The sequence below is a fragment of the Arachis stenosperma genome, chromosome 4, assembly GCF_014773155.1.
Source record: "Arachis stenosperma cultivar V10309 chromosome 4, arast.V10309.gnm1.PFL2, whole genome shotgun sequence".
NCBI classification, from domain to species: domain Eukaryota; kingdom Viridiplantae; phylum Streptophyta; class Magnoliopsida; order Fabales; family Fabaceae; genus Arachis; species Arachis stenosperma.
The window spans coordinates 61830420-61839644 of record NC_080380.1 but is presented as its reverse complement, the minus strand read 5'-3'; positions in this window follow the sequence as shown (position 1 = coordinate 61839644).

The window sequence follows — 9225 nt, the reverse complement described above, 5'->3', positions numbered from 1 at the left end:
TAATTGGAAGATTTCCTTGATCTTTTAATTTTATAAATCTTGTAGAAAATAAGAAGAAAAAGAAGCAAAGAAGCACAAAAAAAGGAGAAAAAAAGAGCTTTGGGACACACTTTGAAGTTGGAGCACACTTTGGAGCCTTAGGCCACGCTTTTTAAAGCGTGGCCCATGACCAAATTAAAGGAGAATAGGCAATCAGCACACACTGCCCTGCTCTTGCCAAGGGCAGAGCAGAATCGTGATGCAAAGTGAGGTTGGAAGCAAGAATTTTCGCTAAGGTAAAATCTGGGCGCTCACAACATGACCATGCCTCCTTCAAAGGGCTATAACTTGAGCTACAGACGTCCAATTGATGTGGTTCCAGTTGCGTTGAAAAGCTGACATTCAGAGCTTTCCAACGATATATAGCAATCCATATTTGGCGTACAATTGAGGCAGGAACAGAAGGCATCTTTAAGGGCCAAAAATAAGCGAAAATAAACCAATGTGCTTCCACCAAGGTTCGAAGCTGGAGCCTCACCCCAAAGCAAGTAGCGCTCATTTTTCTGCTCTGCCCTCTTGGAGAGCAGGGCAATGTCGTGCTCTTCATGAAAAATTAAGAAAAATTGCTCCCCCAAATGCTTTCACCAAGGTTCGAACACAAGACCTCCAAGGAAGCCAAGCCTTATGCGTGAATTAGGTGCCAAGGAAACCAAGGAAAAGGAGCAGCGTGTGCCTCCACTAAGTTTCAAACTTGGAACCTCACCTTTTGGCATCATTGCCCTGCCCTCCGCAAGGGCAGGGCAGCGATTCTTGGTGCATGGCACAAAAATTGGCACGGCCAGCTTGCACAATTGTCGCGCACTAAAGGAGTTTCGGCCAGCAACAAACGCGCACCATGGCAACTCTGCCCTGCCCACCACAAGGGCAGGGCAGCATCCTGACGCACGCACGCACCATTTCCTGCTCTGCCCTCCACAAGGGCAGGGCAGCCTCCTGGGAGCAACATGGGCCAAAATTCAACCAAAATTTCATTTAAATTCAATTCCTCTCCAAATTGAATCAAGGCCAACCAAACCCATTTCTCCTCAAATCCAAAGCAAGCAAAGCCCACATCATCACTCAAAGGCACATGGATCAAATAAATTAGGATTTTCATTTTTGTAATTTGTTTTAATTTCATTTTCATTTTTCATTTTGTAAAGCCTATATAAAGGCATCAATTCCATCTCACTAAAAAAAAAGAGGCTTGCTCCATTAGGGAGTAGTAGATAGCTCTCTCTTTTAATTTTCCGTTCTGTTTAAATTTTGGATCAAGAATTGAAGGAATTCTATTTTAATTCTCCATCTGAAATTCATTTGTGTTCTTCTGCATAATTGAGGAAATTGAGAAATTGGATCTGAAGTTTCTTTTACTGCTTTCATCTTTCTTCTCTTCTGCAAGTTGTCTTCTACTTTGATCAAGGAAGGAATTGAGATCTAGACTTGTTTTCTAGTCTCTATGATTTCCTGAGATTTTCAATCTCATTTGGCAATTAAACTGAATTTAATTTCTGTTTGCTTCTTCAAGCAATTTTGCTTTCTGTTTAAGATTTGTTGCAAGTTACTCTTCTGCTTGATTGCTCCTTACATTTTCTTGTTAAAGTTTTAATTCCCAGCACCCAATCCCTTTTACTTTTCATGCAATTTAATTATTCTGTAATCATTCTAAGTGCTGCTTATTGCTTTCCTTTAAATTTCCTGCACCCAATCCCCTTTACATTTGATGCAATTTACATTTCTTGTCATTTAAGAATCTGCCAATTTACTTTTCTTGCAATTTAAGTTTCAGCTCTTTTATTTTCTTGTTCTTTAAGTTTCAGTTACTTTACTTTCTGCACTTTAAATTTTCCTTGCTATTTACTTTCTGTTGGCTACATTTCACTCAATTCCACTTCAATGTTAGCTTGACTAAACTAATCACCCACTAAAGTTGCTTGATCCATCAATCCCTGTGGGATCGACCTCACTCTAAGTGAGTTATTACTACTTGATGCGACCCGGTATACTTGCCGGTTGGATTTGTGTGCTGGAAATTCATTTTTCCGCAACCTATCCTATCCCAACCTCAAGAAGGAGAACCACTCATATATATCTTGCGGTAGGGGATAAAGCAGTAGCATCAGCGCTGGTCCGAGAAAGTGAAAACGGGCAACAACCCATTTACTTCATTAGCAAAGCACTAGAAGGATCCGAGCTGAACTATCAGAAAATAGAAAAGTTTGCCTACACTCTCGTCTTAACATCTCGGCGACTCCGCCCCTACTTCCAGACTCACACCATTAAAGTTCGAACTAATTAGCCCTTAAAAGGAATACTACAGAAAACAGATTTAGCGGGCAGAATCCTACAATGGGCAGTCGAGCTGTCAGAATTCGACCTCCAATATGAAGCTCGAACCGCCATCAAATCACAATACCTAGCCGATTTTATCGCTGAGTTCACAGATGCCTTAGAGGCCCCCATAGAGTGGAATCTATATGTGGATGGGTCTTCAAACAAAACGGGAAGTGGCGCAGGAGTAATAATAGAAAGCAACCAGGGAACCCAGGTCAAGCTCTCCCTCAAGTTCGGATTCCCGGCCTCAAACAACCAGGCAGAATACGAAGCATTGCTAGCTGTCCTGAAACTGGCTGGAGAAGTGGGAGCTCGAAAACTCAACATCTATAGTGATTCGCAAGTGGTCACATCACAGATAACAGGGAGTTACCAAGCCAAAGATCCCGTCATGAAAAGATACCTGGGTAAAACCAAGCAACAGCTCGAACAATTGGAGGAATACAAGATCTGCCACATACCTCGTGAACAAAATGCTCGAGCTGACGCACTCTCAAAGCTAGCCAGCACCAAACCAGGAGGCAATAATAGAAGCCTCATCCAGGAAATGCTACAGAACCCATCAATCTCGGAAGCAGAAAAAGTCCTAACCATAACGGGCCAGGACCAAGGATGGATGATTCCCATAATCGACTACCTCAAGTCAGGGGCGCTCCCCACAGGAGAAAAGGAGGCTAAAAAGCTAAAAAGAGAGGCACAGTACTACACCATCATAAACAACATCCTGTATAAAAGAGGGATCTCAGTACCATTACTAAAATGCGTACCTACTTCCCACACAAGGGAAGTATTAGAAGAGGTACACAGCGGCATGTGCCGTAATCATCTCGGAGCACGAGCTCTTGCCAAAAAGATACTCCGGGCAGGATTTTACTGGCCAACTTTACAAAAAAAATCTACAGAATTCGTAAAGACATGTCCACCATGTCAGAAACATGCCAACTTCCATATTGCCCCACCAGAAGAACTCATCAGCGTGACCGCACCTTGGCCTTTTGCGAAGTGGGGACTTGACCTTCTCGGCCCCTTTCCCCAGGGATCGGGACAAGTTAAATTCCTCATAGTAGGGATAGATTATTTCACAAAGTGGATCGAGGCAGAACCCTTAGCCAACGCCACTGCCCAGAGAAGCCGGAAGTTCTTATACAGAAACATTGTCACAAGATTCGGGGTCCCACATTCAATAACCACAGACAATGGCACCCAATTCACAGATGCGGGCTTCAGGAAACTAGTAGCCGACTTGAATATAAAGCATCAGTTTACCTCTGTCGAACACCCTCAAGCCAACGAACAGGCCGAAGCCGCCAATAAAGTCATATTGGCAGGGTTAAAACGAAGACTACAAAATGCAAAAGGAGCTTGGGCAGAAGAGCTTCCACAAGTCCTATGGGCATATCGAACGACGCCACATTCCACCACAAAGGAATCCCCATTCCGGTTAACATACGGAACGGAGGCAATGATTCCAATAGAAATTGAGGAAGGATCGCACAGGGCAGTCCATTATAATGAGGGAGCAAACTCCCAACTTCAGAGGGAAGAACTCGACCTACTACCTGAGATCCAGGAAAGAGCTCGGATTAGGGAAGAAGCACAAAAACGTCGAATGGCTTCCAGATACAACCAAAGGGTAGTACCAAGGAGTTTCACTGAGAACGATCTCATCTTGTTCCGAAATGATATAGGAACAACTCAACCCGGAGAAGGAAAGCTGGCAGCCAATTGGATTCAAGTTTTTCAAATGCAAAAAGATTCAAGTTTTTCAAACAAGCATGCAAGCAAAACCAAAACTTTATCATAAACCGAAGGTCAAAAAGCAAAAGAAGTACGGAAACGGAAAGTAGAAACCAAACCTAGAAAGTCCTGAAGGAAATGGAAAACTGGGGCAGGAGAACGTCTCTCAAAGGAAGCACCAACGAAGTACCAAAACGAAGCGGCGCAGAGAAAGAGTAAGGTAGAACAGAGCAAACACAGAGGAAAAATTAAAAACGGGAGAAGAGAGAAATGCGAAGAAGTTACGAAATGCGTGAAGAAGAAAAACCGTTTTCTGGGTTTTTCAAAATTAAAATAAAAGGACCTAGGAGAAACGGGGCAATTAATGTTAAAATAAAGGCATTAAATCCTCGCACGTTTCCAAAGCGCCGATATAAAGGCGCGCGCTTTTAGAAGAAAACGTTCTACATCAAAAACTTCTACAAGGGGAATTGACAAAATGCTTGAGTTCGGCCTCAAGAAGGACCGAAGTCTAAGGACTCGACCTCAGAAAAGAAGACCGAGCTCAAGCAGGGGCACTGTTCATACCCTGGGTCGAGCTATCCGACCTGGGATGATTGAAGATAAAGCGACCGACCTGTTCAGGACAGACTATCCGACCTCTTCTTAGAGAGCTCGGCCAAATCGACAAAAGAGTCCAATAAAGGGCCCAAATAGAGGAACACGACCCAAATCCTAAGACGGCCTAAGCCTATAGAGATAAAGGCGGTTCCGCTGAAGATACGCTGACCTCAACCCTAAAGATAAAGATAAGATAAGATAACTAACTTATCTTATCCAACAAAGGTCACGTCTCAACACTATAAATACACTGGAGCACCCAGGTATAACTGATACTCTGATTCTACTCAATACCTGCTTAATACCCTTGCTAACTTAAGCATCGGAGTCCCTTGCAGGTACCCCCCACCCTCCGGGGACGAAGGATCAGCACCACCACCAAGTCCAACAAGTCGGACACACCAGTTCCGACCGCTGTACACCTGTCGGACACATCGGCTCCGACCAACACCGAAGATTTCGTCCGAGATCGTCCTATAGTTTCAGGTAACCCACGGAACAATCACATTCATCAGGTTGAAGTGCAAGTGAACATCTTAGAATAAGAATAAGCTTGAATTGAATAGAAAAACAATAGTACTTTGCATTAATTCATGAGGAACAGCAGAGTTCCACACCTTAATCTATGGTGTGTAGAAACTCCACCGTTGAGAATATATAAGTGATAATAGGGTAGGCATGGCCGAATGGCCAGCCTCCCAAAACGTGAACAATGGTCCAAAGATGATCTAAGGATCTAAAGATCTAAGTACAATAGTAAAAAGTTTTATTTATACTAAACTCGTTACTAGGGTTATAGAAATAAGTAAATGATGCAGAAATCTACTTCCGAGCCCACTTGGTGTGTGCTTGGGCTGAAAATTGAAGCTTTCATGTGTAGAGATCTTTCTTAGAGTTAAACGCCAGCTTTTATGCCAGTTTGAGCGTTTAACTGCAGCTTCTATCCTGTTTCTGGCATTTAACTCCAGAATAGGGCAGGAAGTTGGCGTTTGAACACCAGTTTGCATCGTCAAAACTTGAGCAAAGTATGAACTATTATATATTGTTGGAAAGCCCTAGATGTCTACTTTTCAACTCAGTTGAGAGTGCGCCAATTGGGCTTCTGTAGCTCCAGAAAATCCATTTCGAGTGCAGGGAGGTCAGAATCCAACAGCATCAGCAGTCCTTCTTCAGCCTCTGAATCAGATTTTTGCTCAGGTCTCTCAATTCAGCCAGAAAATACCTGAAATCATAGAAAAACACAAAAACTCATAGTGAAGTCTAGAAATGTGAATTTTACTTAAAAACTAATAAAAATATACTAAAAAGTAGCTAGAACCTACTAAAAACTATCTAAAAACAATGCCAAAAAGCGTATAAATTATCCACTCATTAGGCACCATTCTGTGTGTTAAACGCCAGAATTGGCAAGTAGACTGGCGTTTAAACGCCAGAAAAGGGCAACAGACTGGCGTTTAAACGCTAGAAATGCCACACAGAGAGCGTTTGAGCGCCGGAAAGGTGCAGGAATGAGAAATCCTTGACACCTCAGAATCTGTGGACCCCACAGGATCCCCAACTACCCTACCTCACTCTCTCTCCTCTTCACACCTCTCTATATCACTCTACCCAAAACACCACTTACCTATCAAATCTTACCCTCTTCCCCATATTCTCTTTACCACTCACATCCATCCTCTAATTTCCAAAAACCCATCATAAAATCCCACCTACCTCACCATTCAAATTCAAACCATTTCTCTCCCACACTCACCCAACTTCACATGAACCCACCCCTCCTCTTACCCTATATATATACCTCCATTACTCCTCCACTTTCACCTATCACAAACACTTCTTTCCCCCTTGGCCGAAACCCTCTCACGCCTCCATCTCCCACTTCTCTTCTTCTTATACTCTCTTCTTTCTTCTTTTGCTCGAGGACGAGCAAACCCCTTAAGTTTGGTGTGAGAAAAAGCCTTGATTTTTAATTTTCCATAACCATTAATGGCACCTAAGGCCAGAGAATCCTCAAGGAAGAGGAAAGGGAAGGCAATTGCTTCAACCTCCGAGTCATGAGAGATGGAAAGATTCATCTCAAAAGCCCATCAAGACCACTTCTATGAAGTTGTGGCCAAGAAAAAGGTGATCCTCGAGGTCCCCTTCAAGCTCAAAAGGAGTGAATATCCAGAGATCCGACATAAGATTAGGAGAAGAGGATGGGAAGCTCTCACCAATCCCATTCAACAAGTCAGAATATTAATGGTTCAAGAGTTCTATGCTAATGCATGGATCACTAAGAACCGTGACCAAAGTATGAACCCGGACCCGAAGAATTAGATCACAATGGTTCGGGAGAAATACTTAGATTTCAGTCCAGAAAATGTGAGATTGGCATTCAACTTGCCAATCATGAGAGGAGATTCTCATCCTTTCACTAGAAGAGTCAACTTTGATCAAAAGTTGGACGAAGTCCTCAAGGACATCTGTGTGGAAGGAGCTCAATGGAAGAGAGATTCCAAAGGCAAGCCGGTTCAACTAAGAAGGCCGGACCTTAAGCCTGTGGCTAGAGGATGGTTGGAGTTCATCCAACACTCTATCATTCCTACTAGCAACCAATCCGAAGTAACTGTGGATCGGGCTATCATGATCCATAGTATCATGATTGGAAAGGAAGTGGAAGTTCATGAGATCATACCTCTAGAACTATACAAGGTGGCTGACAAGCCCTCCACTTTGGCAAGGTTAGCCTTCCCTCATCTCATATGTCACCTATACAATTTAGCCGAAATTATCATAGAGGAAGACATCCTTGAAGAGAGGAAGATTGATGGTTTAGAAGTTATAATAAATTTTCGTTGCAAGTATAGTTTCTAAACCAAGTAATCTACCTTTCTTACAAACGTTTTGGTTCTCACAAGTAACAAACCCCTAAATAAATTGATAACTGAAGTATTTAAACCTCGGGTCGTCTTCTCAAGGAATTGCAGGGAAGTATGTTCTTATTATTGGTTATAAGTGCTATAAATTGGGGGTTTTGAAAGTAAGGAAGAAGTATGTTAAATGACAAGTAAAATAAATTAATAACTTTAAAATAAACTCTTGGCAAGATATGAGAAATTAGAAGTCCTATCCTAGTTATCCTTATTGATGGTGATGAGAATTGAGTTTTTAATCCCACTTAGTTAACCTTTACTAAAGCAAAGGAAAGTCAAGTGGACTAATTAGTTTGATCCTTAGGTCCTAGTCAATTCCTAAGAAAGGACTAGAGTTATTGGAATTCAATTCAATTAGCAAAAACAGCAATTATCAATCACGATGAGTTTGACAACTCAAAAGTTACCAATTAATCAACCAAAGCCAAGAATATAGAAAACTAAATCAAAATTATAGATATCTGGAATACCTCAAATTATATTGAATGGAGATGCCAATTCTAACATGGACAAATTCATAAGCCAATTGGGCAACATAAATCAAATACAAATAAAAGCTCCAGAGTAAACAAAAATAGAAGAGAAACATAAATTATTGAACCTGATACGAAGAAACAATCCTAATGATTAAAAGAGATCCTAATCCTAAAACCTAAGAGAGAGGAGAGAACCTCTCTCTCTAAAAACTACATCTAATTCCTGAAACTATGAGTAATGAATGAATCTGAAGTGATCCCCCTGAGTCTCTGCATGTTCCCTGACTTTTATCTGTGTTTCTGGGCCAAAAACTGGGTTAAAATGTGGCCCATAATCTTTGCCAGTGACTTTTGTAATTCTGCAGATCGCGCACCTCACGCGGCCGCGTTGTCCACGCGTTCGCATCACTCAGCGTTTCTCGTACCACGCGTGCGCGTCGTCGACGCATTCACGTTGTTCGTGCAGCTTCCAATCCACGCGGTCGCGTCAGGCACGCGAACGCGTCACTCTGATTTCTTCTATTTTGCGCAGTCGCGTGAGCTATGCGACCGCATGACTTCTCGCTGGTTATCTCCTCAATTCCTTGTGTTCCCTCCATTTTTGCACGCTTCCTCTTCATGCTCTAAGCCATTCCTGGCCTATGAAACTTGAAACACTTAACACACAGATCAAGGCATCGAATGGTAATAAGAGAGGATTAAGATTCGCTAAATTAAGACCAAAGAAGCATGTTTTCAATCATAGAACTAAACTAGGAACGAATTGTAAAATCATGCAAATCATATGAATAAGTGGGTGAAAAGCTTGATAAAACCACTCAATTAAACACAATATAAACCATAAAATAGTGGTTTATCAACCTCCCCACACTTAATCATTAGCATGTCCTCATGCTAAGCTCAAGGAGACAAAATAAATGAGTAGGGAAAAGCAGGACTCATGCAATGCAACCTATGAATGTGAATGCAACTACATGCTAAAATGATTCTTCCTACTTGGTGAAAAAGTAAATAAATCTTTCAAGAATAAATATGAACTGGATTTCACTAATTCAAATCACAAAATACAATACAAATAACTTGCAAGAAGAAAATAGCTCATGAAAGCAGGGAACATAGAATTAAGCACTGAACCCTTACTGGTA